Genomic DNA, 15245 nt, shown 5'->3' with positions numbered 1-15245 from the left:
ATATATATATATATATATATATATATATATATATATATATATATATATATATATATAAAATACAGGGAATTCTCTTAGTAATTAAAATAAAATACAGTATTGTCTGGAGGCATACAAAATCAAAAACAGAAATCATAATCGGCACTGTGCATGTATGCAGACATTATTTTACGAAATTTTGAAACACACGTAATAATGTTTTTTTTATTGTGGACAACCAGACAAACATGTATTTTATTATAGTTAGATCCTGAATTCCCTGTATTTTTGTGCAATTTGTTTGCGTAGCCCATTCTTTTACACACGGGCAATAAACAGATAGCGTTGGCAATACAGTATCAGCTCAACCGAGGATATCTGTGCGGATTTGTAACAGGAGCTTCTGTCGGGCTAATGCTTGTACACACCTGAGTTAGAATGGAATAGTTAGGTTACATGACTCCTAATAACAGCAAGTAATTGTGGAATTGTAATTGTGTGCAGCTGAGACACGGCGTTCGATTAGTGTGTTGTTTCTGTGTCTGATAATTGTGTTATTTCTTTTTATAGCGTTGATGATGAATGCACTGTCAGTTGAAATCTAGATCTGCAAGGCAGTAAAAAAGACAGGTGACATGACGCCCGATGGTGGCCTTCCAGTTGTGGGCCACATCACGGTCGTGGGTCACATTCATTGCCATGGAACCAAACATTAAACTGTAATTCAGTCTGAAACAATCACTAGGAGACTATCGACTACCATCTCAGTTACAGATTTATTTAGATAACTTTTCGGCCGTTTCCTCACTTTCGAATATTGGTATAACCCACTCGATAACATTTATACTTCGAATACGTTTTGTTATACTGGAAACTGACAAACATTGATTAATAAAGTACTGGAAATGGAATATGAACACGTCCTAATCGGTGATGCTTATGTTGGGGATTGCCAGAGGACCGTAAACACAATAAGTGAAGTACCACGTGGAAGATGAAGACACTGACCCATAGCAGCTGAAAAGTATGACAGCTTAACTTTATGTCCTCATATGATACAAACTATGACATGACATTGTCTGTCCTGTTTACCTTGTCATTAATGGACGAAGGTGTATGAGTATCAAGACTACGTAGGTTTTGGGATCACTTCCACAATCAACGGCCACGGGAGTTGGCTAGATGGAAAACTATGAAAAGATCCATGTAACCGACCACAGAACATGCGGAAGTTAGTTTCTGCACTATTTTGCCTTGGGTTATTTGAAGTATTTTCGGAAACTGAAGATCATTGTCACTGTCAGTGTAAGGAAGAAAGCGGGGTGCATAGGCGGTTATGCGGAACAATCTATTGTTCACCATTTGTAGGTATCCAGCAGTTTTCTTAATTTATTCTAGTCCGGATTTGAAGCTTAAAGCCCCATCTTCAGGTGCCACTAAATAATTGTGGGAAAGTAAACGTATGGCGGTCGTGCCAGTAGGTCAGGTGAATCACACCCACGCCAAACGTGCGGGAGCGTAGGACCACAGCGCCCACGTGGACAGCGCGACATGCAGGTGGTTATACTCCGTTCATTGTAAGAATAAACCTGATGTAAACCAACACAAACGCGATGACTGGTCAGCAGCCATAGCTCTCGGACGCAGGTGTTGTTCCGCTATTGGGAATTACTACCTCAATAGGAAAGGGAAGGGAAAACCGTCTGGCTTGATTGCAGGAAACTTAAGGGGGGACACTGTCACAAGTGGTAAAATACCAGTGGCCACAGGTGTCAGAGGGACGCCTTTTTTAGGATAGGGAAGCGGGATAGAAAACCAGTTTTAAGTGAGATTGGCAGACACACTCAGTTTCAGAAAACAGATGAACAGGAGTCAGATTTTAGCATACAGCCTCCATTTAATCAATGTTTAACAGAAAGTAATCAGAAACTGGCAGTTCATCTGCACCAAAGCAGTAATAATCCCATTAATATGCAGTATCAGTGATCTTTATTACACCAGAACATTCCGGGACTCAGAAATAAAGTTGATGAACTACTCATTTGTATTGATGAAATGAATTCATCTAACCAAATTGACATAATCTGCCTCTCTGAACATCAAGTGACCACTGGTATAGATATGTTAGACATTTCAGGATTTAAGCTAGCTTCCCACTTCTGCAGAGTAGACAGTCACAGTCCTGTGACCACTGGAGGTACTTTATCTTACTTAATTTATGTTTACTGCTAGATACAAGTTCAATTTTTGTCAAAACAGACCAAGTTCTGAAATACTGTTTTGTTTTCTCCACTAGACAGTGTCACAACTTCCTCCAAAGAAATCGTAACACAACACAAACACACAAATGCCATATTAACCGATGTATATCCACCTGATGATGGAGGTTTAAACCTTCGAAACGCGTCGTGGAAACAAATAAACAGTGACTGGTAACAGTAAACTTATTGTTTCATTTAATGTCAGTAACAGTCACGGTAAAGCCTAACCTAAAAATGTTCGCATTTAAAGGGTAGTAGCATTTAACTACAGACCTATATCATTGACGTCGGTTTGCAGTAGTGTTTTGGAGCATATACTGTATTCAAAAATTGTGAATCACCTCGAAGGGAACGATCTATTGACACGTAATCAGCATGGCTTCAGAAAACATCGCTCTTGTGCAACACAGCTAGCTCTTTATTCGCACGAAGTAATGGCCGCTATCGACAGGGGATCTCAAGTTGATTCCGTATTTCTAGATTTCCGGAAAGCTTTTGACACCGTTCCTCACAAGCGACTTCTAATCAAGCTGCGGAGCTCTGGGGTATCGTCTCAGTTGTGCGACTGGATTCGTGATTTCCTGTCAGGAAGGTCGCAGTTCGTAGTAATAGACGGCAAATCATCGAGTAAAACTGAAGTGATATCAGGTGTTCCCCAGGGAAGCGTCCTGGGACCTCTACTGTTCCTGATCTATATAAATGACCTGGGTGACAATCTGAGCAGTTCTCTTAGACTGTTCGCAGATGATGCTGTAATTTACCGTCTAGTAAGGTCATCCAAAGACCAGTATCAGCTGCAAAGCGATTTAGAAAAGATTGCTGTATGGTGTGTCAGGTGGCAGTTGACGCTAAATAACGAAAAGTGTGAGATGATCCACATGAGTTCCAAAAGAAATCCGTTGGAATTCGATAACTCGATAAATAGTACAATTCTCAAGGCTGTCAATTCAACTAAGTACCTGGGTGTTAAAATTACGAACAACTTCAGTTGGAAGGACCACATACATAATATTGTCGGAAAGGCGAGCCAAAGGTTGCGTTTCATTGGCAGGACACTTAGAAGATGCAACAAGTCCACTAAAGAGACAGCTTACACTACACTCGTTCGTCCTCTGTTAGAATATTGCTGCGCGGTGTGGGATCCTTACCAGGTGGGATTGACGGAGGACATCGAAAGGGTGCAAAAAAGGGCAGCTCGTTTTGTATTATCGCGTTATAGGGGAGAGAGTGTGGCAGATATGATACACGAGTTGGGATGGAAGTCATTACAGCATAGACGTTTTTCGTCGCGGCGAGACCTTTTTACGAAAATTTCAGTCACCAACTTTCTCTTCCGAATGCGAAAATATTTTGTTGAGCCCAAGCTACATAGGTAGGAATGATCATCAAAATAAAATAAGAGAAATCAGAGCTCGAAGAGAAAGGTTTAGGTGTTCGTTTTTCCCGCTCGCTGTTCGGGAGTGGAATAGTAGAGAGATAGTATGATTGTGGTTCGATGAACCCTCTGCCAAGCACTTAAATGTGAATTGCAGAGTAGTCATGTAGATGTAGATGTAGATGTAGAAGCTCTTTTGGGTTATTTAACAGTAACAAACAAAGAAATTTTGATTGCTGGTGACTTTAATACAGATTTTATAATTCAATCTTCCAGTAGACATTTACTGCAGTTAGTAATGTTGTCTTTCAATCTAACTCACACTGTAAACTTTCCAACTAGGATCACTAAATCCTCAAGGACAGCCATTGATAACATTTTTATAGACAAATCAAAGGAACAAAATCATATCATAAAACCTGTAATAAATGGACTGTCAGATCATGACATGCAGCTCCTTGTTTTAGATGTAAATTCTAAGCAGATTATCAAGACTACTAAATCTGAGTACAGGAGAGTATTCAATCAACCAAAAATTGAGTGTTTTAGAAAACTGCTCAAAGATATGAACTGGAAAGATGTTTATAGTGCTCATGACATGAATGAAAAATATAACACATTCATGAACAATGTCAGTACCATGTTTGAAAACTGTTTTCCTCTAAAAGTTACTCAAATTAAACAGAAGTCTATAATAAAACCGTGTATCACCCAAGGAGTAAAGGTTTCCTGTAAGACAAAAAGGAAAATGTATCTGTCGACCAAGAATAGCTCCAATACTGATGATTTAGCTTAATACAAGGAATACTGTAAAATATAAAAAAAGTAATTGAGACATATAAACAAATACACTACGAGAAGAAGATAGCAATGTCAGGGAATGAAATAAGAAAATATTTGGGACATAGTGAAAGAGGAGACTGGTAGAACCAGAAAGGGACAGGATCAAATAGCACTAAGAGTAGATGACACATTAGTAACCGATGGGCAGAGTGTGGCAAATCTATTTAACAAGTACTTTATATCCATTACTGACAGAATGGGATAGTCAGGATCAGCAAATAATGCCCTCAAATATCTGAAACTAGCCTTTACAAGTAGCTTCAAGTACATGAATATGTCACTCACTTCACCAAAAGAAATAACTTACATAATAAAATCTTTAAAAACAAAGCATTCTAGTGGTTACAGTGAAATATCAAGAAAGTTAATTAAGGCATGTTCTTGTGAGTTTAGTACAATTCTAAGTTACTTGTGTAACCAGTCAATTATAACTGGGACATTTCCTGACTGGCTGAAATATGCAGATGTTAAGCCTCTATTCAAGAAAGGGGATGAAGACATGCCATCAAACTACAGACCGATTTCACTTTTGCCAGCATTCTCAAAAATTTTAGAAAAAGTAATGTACAGGCATCTTCTCAACCACCTGACCACAAATAACATATTATGAAGAACACAGTTTGTATTTCTAAAGGGTTATGATATCGAAAAGGCTATTTACACCTACAGTGAAAATGTACTTAATTCATTAAATAACAAGTTACAAGCAGCAGGTATTTTCTGTGATTTGTCAAAGGCATTTGATTTTGTAAACCACAACATCCTTTTAAATAAATTAGAAAACTATGGTGTCACGGGCAGTGCTGCAAAATGGTTCAAGTCATACCTTGCTAACAGGAAACAAAGGGATTCAGTGCAAGGGACTAGTGAATTAAGGCATCAGTCATCATCAGAATGACAAGAAATTGCATGTGGTGTCCCACAAGAATCCATCTTAGGGCCATTGTTTTTTCTTGTGTACATTGATGATCTCTCATTAGTTACACTGCCAGAAGCAGAGTTCTTTTTGTATGCAGATGACACAAGTATTGCAATAAATATTATGTCGAGAGTAGTTCTAGAAAGATCTGCTAATGATATTTTCATGGATATTAATAAATGGTTTAAAACCAACTCTCTGACATTAAACTTCGAAAAGACTCACTATATGCAATTGAGAACCTGTAAGAGGTTTCCACCAGGCATATGCATAGAGTATGAAGAAGAGCAGATAGAAGAGGCTGACGGTCTTAAATTCCTGGGATTACAACTTGATAATAAATTCAGTTGGGAGGGGCACACCACAGAACTGCAGAAACGCTTTAGCAAATCTGTATTAGCAATTCGAGTGTTAGCAGACATAGGCGACATAAAAATGAAAAAGCTTGCATACTTTGCCTACTTTCATTCCATTATGTCACATGGTATAAACAAAAGTTTTCAGAGTCCAAAAGCGTGTAATGCGTATTATTTATGGAGTAAATTCACGGACGTCGTGTAGAAACCTCTTCAATGAACTGGGTATACTACCTACTGCCTCTCAGTATATTTACTCCTTAATGAAATTTGTCCTAAATAATATATCTCTTTTTCCAATAAACAGCTCAGTTAATACATACAATACCAAGAACAAAAACGATCTGCACAAGGACTTGAAAGCACTTACTTTAGTTCAAAAAGGGGTTCATTGCTCAGGAACACTCATCTTCAATAATTTGCCAGCAAACATAAAAAATTTAGTTACAAATAAAGATCAGTTTAAAAGGAGCCTGAAAGACTTACTAGTGGCCAACTCCTTCTACTCCATTGACGAAAATTTTAATAGAAACAAGTGATGTGTTGTATATATTTATACTATTAGTACTGTTATTTCAGCTTTAAAAAAGTGACATGTTCCACATCCATGAGGATCTCCTCAACACGGATCAATGGAACGAAAAACTAATCTAATCTAATCTAATCTCACTGTAAATGAAACTTTAAGACATCCTGATGTGTTAACAGCCATCAACATTTTTCTTAATCATACTTTAGCCACATAATTTTTATTTAAAAAATCGTGTACAGTCACACTGTCTGTAGGCGCTACTTGTGTTCAGTTTGTCTCACTGTCCATATTTACCGCGAAAATGGATGATACTGCTTACTGTTTCGTAGTGAAACACGCGCGTGGAACATCGTTAATGCCTAGAAACAAGTTCTTCTGAATGTTTTTCACAACTTACAGAGAAAAATGAGCTTTGAAGTAATATGATGCACTGAATATAAGAAATATGACCCTTACTTGTAATCGTGGCGTAATAGTTAGTGTCTTTCCTTGTTAATCAAGTGAGCTAGCGGGCATTGGTTCGAAACCCGTTATGATCAAAAATTAGTTTTGTTACGTTTCAATATCTAAACCATTTTAATATGAAATTTATCACTATGTGGTAATTAACTCATACTTAACATCATATCTGAATAAAAAGGCATGCCTTCTGGTTTCTAATTACATATCACATACAGAATTCTGGTTTTCATTGCAAATACACATTCTTAATTATCCATATATTATAAAAGACCGGCAGGGGTGGCCGAGCGGTTCTAGGGGCTACAGTCTGGAACCGCGCGACGGCTATGGTCGCAGGTTCGAATCCTGCCTTGGGCATGGATGTGGTTGATGTCCTTAGGTTAGTTAGTTTAAGTAGTTTTAAGTTTTAGGGGGCTGATAACCTCAGATGTTAAGTCCGAGAGTGCTGAGAGCCATTTTTTTTATTATAAAAGATTGTTACAGGTTTTCAAGTTAAGAAAACATTTGGGGGGAAAATGAAAAATCAAATACTATTTGTTTGAATATGACCACTGTTTTATAGGGTAGACGTGGTCTCACAGGAGCCTGGGTGATCAGCGTCATAGAAGCACGGAAAACAATATTCACGGAGTCGAGCACACTCTATAAACGCTGTATTTTTACAGTTATCACCGTATCACTGCTATCTGAATCCAGTAGAATTGATATTGAGCCAAGCTAAGGGAGTTGTTGCGACAAATAACAAGACATTTAAGCTGACAAACTTACTGGATCTAATGCATTAAGGTTTGTGATACGTCACTGCCGAACGATGGCAAATGCAGGACAGAACGGCATAAAAGTGGAGGAAGAGGAGATGTATACATTTTGGTGGCTTGGAATTCTGTTGTTGATCGCCTCGTTATTGGCGAAGCAGTTCTGAAATGTAATCGCTTTCCTCAGAGTCCGATATGGAATAAGTTCAGAGATAACCAGACGACTATGATATCCTGGTGGCTTCAATATCTATCTACATGGTGAAATTGCAGCTATGTGCCTTTATGCTGCACATAGCTCAAGCAGAAGAAGTCAGGAATTTGCATCTCTCTTGTTTTAAGTTACAGTACTCTTTGCTAGCTAAGACTGAGAGCATGTTTTCCTTCAGATTGACCAAGAAGCCCAACAGCAGAGTTTTACCATTATTTCTTTCTGTTCGAAAACTAAATGACATATACGTCTCTACTACAACTGTTCCTATCATTGGGGGTTAGTTGGACCAGGTGGATGGCCAGCACTTTCCAAGTTAAATGTGCCGCTAAAGGTGTTGTCCCGTATTATTGTTGAGTCGACGTTCACATAATGCACAGCATAAAACAGAGCCTCATTATTGTACTTGACTGTACTCGCGACAAAATGGTTTCTGCTGCACGTGAAACGAAATCTGATGATGAACGTAGTATTGCAGAATCAGTGTGTGGAATCCAAGACTCCAGATGTCGGAGCTGAAGCCGGGACCCAACACACCGTATTTTGTCAGGAAGTCGACCAATTTCAAGAGCGTCAAGGGGCAGTGCAGAGTGATACAGTGGTACTTGGTAATATTCGTTTATTCAGATAATTTACAATACTCAGTGAGTGAAGCGTAGGGTCGGTGTGTCGCCCGCGCGCTGTCACGCGAGTCCAATTGGCACAACAGACTCCCGGTATGCTGACGCCGCTACTGCTGTTGACAATGCTGCCTCGCTGTAAGTCAGCCGCGCTCTCCCGGTCGCCGCCCGTCGATGCTTTGTCACTTGCGCCGCACTGCTGGCAGTGATTCCGGAGACTGCTACAGTCCCTGGTCCTTGCCGCCATCTGCTCTGTTTGGCTGGTTCTTTCCAACTATGGGACGAAGATGGGTGTACTGGTCACCCTTGTCCCTCGGGCCGCCACTGCTCCCAGGACAGGACCACACTCAAACCCTCATCATCCTGGATGCTGTGCTGCACCTCGCTGCTAGTGGTGCTCGCTGCATGGCAGCACCCACCACCATCTCAGGCGCTGTTGCAGCACTGCCACGCCTCCCACAGCGTACACCTCGCCCGGACCCCAGTACACCAGTTGGGAAGCGAACGTGGCCTGTGGACTGGAGTGGAACCGAGCCCCTCCTGGAGCTGCTGCAGACTGCTGTCACTGCCCTCTTTCAGGCAGACTGTGCGATCTCCAAGTTCCAGGCTGCCGTTCTGTCCTGCCTTGGTGTTGTGTCCCCAGAGGCGGAATATAGCCCGAACAAGTACATAAAAAACAGAATACAAGTTTATGCAGAATACTTATAACATTGCTGCTAGACTGGTCTCTATAGCGAAGCCCAGCACAGGTCCATCCCAACGCTTGGCTGACCTGGCACACTCTGTCCAAGGCTAAAATTGTCTGTGTATTTGTATCAGTTTTCCGCTCACTTCTGATGCAGTGTCAGGGAGAGACAGAAACTATGGCAGGAATGAATTCCCACATGTCATCTACTTACAAATCGCCACTCTTGGCTCTGGCCTAGTGCCCCACCTCATACAACTCATAGCAATGCTGCAGTATTCTGTCTCGTTGTAGCTCCACTCAAAACAAATTGTACGTGCAATACTGCCGCCGAAGCTCTGCACCTGTGAGTGCCATATTTACCTTGCCTGCTGGCTTTTGACTGTTAGCACACTCTGCCAGTGGCCCCATGCGGTTCTAGGCGCTGTAGTCCAGAACCACGCGACTGCTATGGTCGCAGGTTCGAATCCTGCCTCGGGCATGGATGTGTCTGATTTCCTTAGGTTAGTTAGGTTTAAGTAGTTTTAAGTTCTAGGGGACTGATGACCTCAGATGTTAAGTCCCATAGTTCTCAGAGCCATTTGAGCCAGTGGCCCCCGATTTCATCGCCCAACCGCACCTTCATTGAATTCTGACAAAATTTCCATTTCCTTTGATTAGGACTAATACTAGCACAGCACACCTCCCTCCTTTCTATAAGATTCGACCAGATTCGAGATATAGCAGTATATATACCTTGTTCACAAAACTTACATTCTACAGACTAAAACTAATGAGAACATCAAAACATTAACTCCACACCTGTACATTGTTTACACTGGTTACTCATGCTGTAGGGAGCTGATGTGTTGGCACCTCGTCTACTGGTGCACTTTTCCAGAGTTTCCACAAAGCTATACTCAAGAAAATTAGAAAAACGGCACACACTACGGCTGAAATGCTCACTGTGACTATTCTGTTTCTCCGATACTGTTGTAACATTCGAACGTGTTATAATACTTAATTAACCATGATAGACCCTTCCTGTGCATTATTAAAGGAATGCTACGTTTCCAAAAACTCTGGGTTTTGTTGTGGTTGGCAGGAGGGCCAACACCGTGTTACTAGAGGAGGCCAAAAGTCACGTGTTTTAGCTCATGCAGGCTGGTGTGAGATCTGGAACAGGACAAGGAATTTCGAGTTTAGAAAAACGGACGTAGCTGGTGGAATACTTAACTTTAATCCATTAATGACGAATGTCGGTTTTGACGGTACATGATTCACAATATCAATAGTAACTGATAATGGCGCCTTGCTAGGTCGTAGCAAATAACGTAGCTGAAGGCTATGTTAACTATCGTCTCGGCAAATGAGAGCGTAGATGTCAGTGAACCATCGCTAGCAAAGTCGGCTGTACAACTGGGGCGAGTGCTAGGAATTGTCTCTAGACCTGTCGTGTGGCGGCGCTCGGTTTGCAATTACTGATAGTGGCGACACGCGGGTCTGACGTATACTACTGGACTGCGGCCGATTTAAAGGCTACCACCTAGCAAGTGTGGTGTCTGGCGGTGACACCACAGGTTGAATGTGGAGTTTAAATATGTCAGATTCTTCACTGGTAATATCTGTAGAACCCCTTCCGGATGAAACAACTTCCTATGTGACAAAGTTAATGCTGTTTCACCTGTATGTGATGCTGGAAGATGGGAATCGTCCCCCACAATCTCACAAACCATACCATTTATGATTATTCCACTTTCCCAGAGTTGCAACCTCCTTATTTTATCCGCTCTATGATTCGTATAACAAGTGACCATAACCCATATCGACGTAAATACCGAATGTAACCAATGCCTCCCTACCTTCTGGAAGTAGGAGTGTGTCCAATAACACGTCTTTCTCATAACGTGAGCCATTCGTAATCCCCAGGAACAATACAACTTCACATGTACCACTGTCTGTAAAAACTGGTCGATTAGAGCAATTCATCTCTCGTCCCTGTGAACAATACTCCAGCTCTGACTACAGTAGTACTCCATGAGTTTCTCTGTTCCCCAAAATAAAAAGTACATCTCGCTTCCTAATCTGCAGCCATTTACCGATCTCCTTACATTTCACTGGGTATGGATGGGTTAGTGTAACACTCATAACGTGAGTCAACTCTGACTATTGGAAAATTGACATCGATGTAAACTCGCGCCCCATCTGTCCTCACCTGTACCAATGCCACATGAAGGAATATTGGTGTCATGGCCCATGTTACCTCCACTACATTTTCTATATCTGGTGGAAATTGCCTATTCGCTAATTGTAATCCTCTAAAAAGATAGTCTGGCGAGATTAACACTGGACTAAGATGCCCATTTACCACATGATACACGGCTTCCTGTAACATCGTAACTTCTGCACGTGCTTCACTTAATCGATCTGCTAATTCGCTGAGCAAACTGGCAATAGCCAACTTACCATCAAATATGTTTAATCTTTTCTGCATCACCCCAAATCGCTATTTATAACTTCCCATGTCTCTCCCCCATATCGAGTCAACTTCTCCATTAAGGTTCCTACGAGCTTGGTGTTGTTCAAGACCCTTGTTTCTAGGCTTGACAAAGTCTTGCGTGCCACTCTATGATTCCCCTAACCTCACTGACCGCTTGTTCCACCTGCATTACTGATTGATTCAATGCTCAGACATAATCGTCATCCACTGCACTGAACACCATTTTCAATATCTTTCCCCCTGCATTTATCCATCCCTCTTACGCCTAGTTACCATCTGTGGCTCCCTCCCCACTAAACTAGACAATTTCTCTCTAAGTTTACTATACATTAACTGTAATTCTTGATATTCCTCCAGTACTTCTTTTAGTACTGATTCTTCCCCCCTCCCCCCCTCCCCTTGGTATACATTTCTGAGAACGATTCCTGTAATTTTTGTACTTCATTCCTGATCTTCCATACCTCTATTGTTGTTCATAGTGACCACTTATGACTTGTTACTGTTAGATCTGGCTGCCATGAATACAGTACCCCTTACTGCAAGGACTCGATAATTATCTGTTGATGTCCGGTTCCACTGCTGTCACCACAGATCAGCATCCCCATGGCTATCATCCAACACGTCCACATATGTTCTGACCCTGTGAAGGAAAAGAAGAAAACATGCCTGTACTACCCCTTTTCCACCACAAGTTAGTACAACATCGTACAACATCCTCAAAAATTCCTGATAGATCACTCTGCCCCAAAAAAGTAGTTTCCCCCAATACAATGACAAAAGAACTAAAACAACAAACAAGAAAAACGCAATTATTATAGGACCCACCAAAATGCGAGAAAAAGAGAGAAGAAAAAACACAGCCACACACACACAAAATGCAAATTGTACCTTGATACAAAAACACAAAATGTAAACATGCCACACAATATTATATATACAATAATTTACTCCCTCCATGAACATAATGGATATGGAATATTATGCATCCACTGTTGTTCTTCCGCTGAGACCTTCTTCCTCCACTTGCTTTGCCTAGCCTTGACAGTCACTTACTTGTAATCGAGGTAATCTGTCCACCATTCCTTTAAAAGGCTTTACTCTATTACATGGATAATGGATGTTTATGTTGGCATCTGCACTTTAACTTTCACAGGCGAAGTCGTCTCCACGACCTGGTATGGTCCATGGTACTTTGTCAAGAATTTTTTCGTCTTTCCCTTAAGCATATATAGATTAGTGATTAATACCCATTGACCTACCCTGTACTGTGGTAAAGGTCCCAACCTCTTATTTGGTTCTTCCTGCCTCTCTAATCCTTTCGTATCGGTCTTCTGTACCCTCTTCCAGACTTTCCATATTGGCTGTGCAAATTTCCTCACTGCAATCCATTTAGCTCCCAATTTCGTTTTGGACATAGAACGTCAAATGGCGATTGCATTCCTTAGACCACCTCGAACAGTGACATTCCGACCCCTGAATGTATTTTAGTGTTATAACTCGATATCACATATGCAACATAAACGTCCCAGTTATCATGGTTTCCATTCACATAATAACAGCATTTTCGGAATTGTCCAATGTACTAGCTCTGTTCTCACATTCGCCTGCAGATGAAATGTATGGGTCTGTAACTTTTTAATTCTCAATAAACGACACAACTGTGAAATTAATTCGGACATGAAGTTCGTTCCCTGATGCATAATTATGGTATCAGGCAACCGAGACTTCAATAACCAGTTATTGACTAAAGCTTGTGCTACTGTACTTGCCTGTTGGTCTGGTATTGCGACCATGGCTAGAAACCGCAAAAGTGATCAACTATAGTTAAAACATAACGATTCTGGTGTTTTGTTGAATGGCCCAGAAATATCTAGCCCAATAAACTCGAATGGTTTCAAAGCCTCTGTTAACCATTGCAATGGAATTCTTGAGTGCACCACATCCACTCGATGTGCATGTGTCACAAAATTTGCAACATATTGTTCCATATCCCTTCTCCAAATGCGCCACCAAAATTGTTCTGCTACTCGTCTTTCCATTACTGGACGACCACCATACCCCAAAAGCATATGATCACAGGCCTGCTTTAACACTTCCTCTCTCAAATTCTCTGGTACCAAACCCATGGTCCACACTTGGTAACTCCACACAACAAATTTGCAGCCACAGAATCCTCTGCTTGTGCCCTCTACGACTCTCTTACCCATTACTTCTAATTCATGACTTCATGCATCTGCATTCAAGTGTTTCTTCCCTGGCTTATGAATTACTTCAAAGTCAGATTCATTTAATTATAGAGCCCACCATGTTAACCGACTAGAAGGATTCTTGAGTCCCAGTAGCAATCTCAACGCTGTATGATCTGTCACTACCTTAAAGTTCCTACCATAAAGGTAACAACGAGAATACGATAGTCCCAACATTTCCTTTTCCGTTATGGAATAACTCCACTCTGCCATATTTAACTGTCTAGAATCATAAGCCACAAGAAGCTTCTGTCCAGTCACCATTTGTCCCAAAACACATCCTACCGCGCCATTTGAAGCGTCACATGATAAGATGAAGTCTTCTTCAAAATTCGGAAACAACAATACCGGACCAGAAACTAATCTCATCTTTAATTTATCGAAAACTTCGTGATATTCATCTGTCCACTGAAATTTAACCTCTTCCTTTAAAGGCTCTGTTAATGGCTCAGCTATTTTAGCAAAATCTTTTACAAATTTATGATAATGTGAACCCATTATACAATTGTAATTGCTTCGTTGTGCACGGTGTCAGAAGATTTTGAACTGCCTCTGTTAACTGAGGATCGGTTTGAACCGCTTGTTCACTGATTACATGACCTAAATATTTGACCTGCATCTGCACAAAACTACATTTTTCTAAACTTAACATTAACCATGCCAGCTACAATCTTCTAAAGACTTACCTTAAACGCGATACATGTTCTGGTATATCCTTCGAAAATACTATAATGTCATCTACATACACCATGCATGTCTTTTGTTTCAGTCCCCTTAAAATCCCATCTAATAATCGCTTAATTGTGGCCAGTGCATTCTTCAACCCGAACGGCATACGTTTATACTGATAGTGTCCTCCAGGAACAGTAAAAGCTGTCTATCTCATTCTCTGGCGCTACTTCCAACTGATGGTATCCACTCCGTAAATCCACCATCGTAAAATACTTACATTGTCCCAGATTGTCCACTGTGTCCCTGATATTCGGAATCGACTATTGGTCAGAAATGATTATTGCATTCAGAAACCTATAATCACAACAAAACCTATATTTCCGTGTACCATCCACCAACTTCTTAGGTACAAGAACTACATTGCTTGAATATGGACTGTCACTATGCTCTATGATTCCATCCCGTAGCTGTTGTTCTATAAACTCCTGTAGTAGTGGTTGCATATGATGTGCTATCCTACATGGTTTCCTAAACACTGGTGTCTTATCCTTCATTGGTATGTGATGCTTCGTAATCGGTGTTGCCAGTAACCTACCCTTCGTTCTGAATAAATCGCTAAATGTCAATAACAATTCCTCCAATGTGAGCCCGTTGTCTCACTGAAAATGCTGTAATTATCCCCTTAATCGCGCTGCATCGATGTTTTGCTTATGGCTCGCCTCTAAATTTTCCCTATCGAAGTAATCTTCATCAAAAACCCCCAGCATGCCCACTAACAACACTTTAGTCAAGGTAAAATACGCTCTGTCAAAGTTATCTATATGTACAGGAACCCTATAATCTCCTCCCA

General features: G+C 40.8%; 1 protein-coding gene across 1 annotated transcript in view; it reads left to right on the top strand.

Moving 5' to 3' along the window:
- The window catches only part of LOC126335589 (cytochrome P450 9e2-like), an 84487-nt gene that overhangs the window by 54839 nt on the left and 14403 nt on the right, over window positions 1-15245 (top strand). The gene's annotated exons all lie outside the window — the stretch shown is intronic.

Source organism: Schistocerca gregaria, chromosome 2 (genome assembly GCF_023897955.1).
Source record: "Schistocerca gregaria isolate iqSchGreg1 chromosome 2, iqSchGreg1.2, whole genome shotgun sequence".
Classification (NCBI taxonomy): Eukaryota; Metazoa; Arthropoda; class Insecta; order Orthoptera; family Acrididae; genus Schistocerca; species Schistocerca gregaria.
Note: the sequence above shows the minus strand (reverse complement) of the source record. Positions and strands in the feature narration are given on the sequence as shown.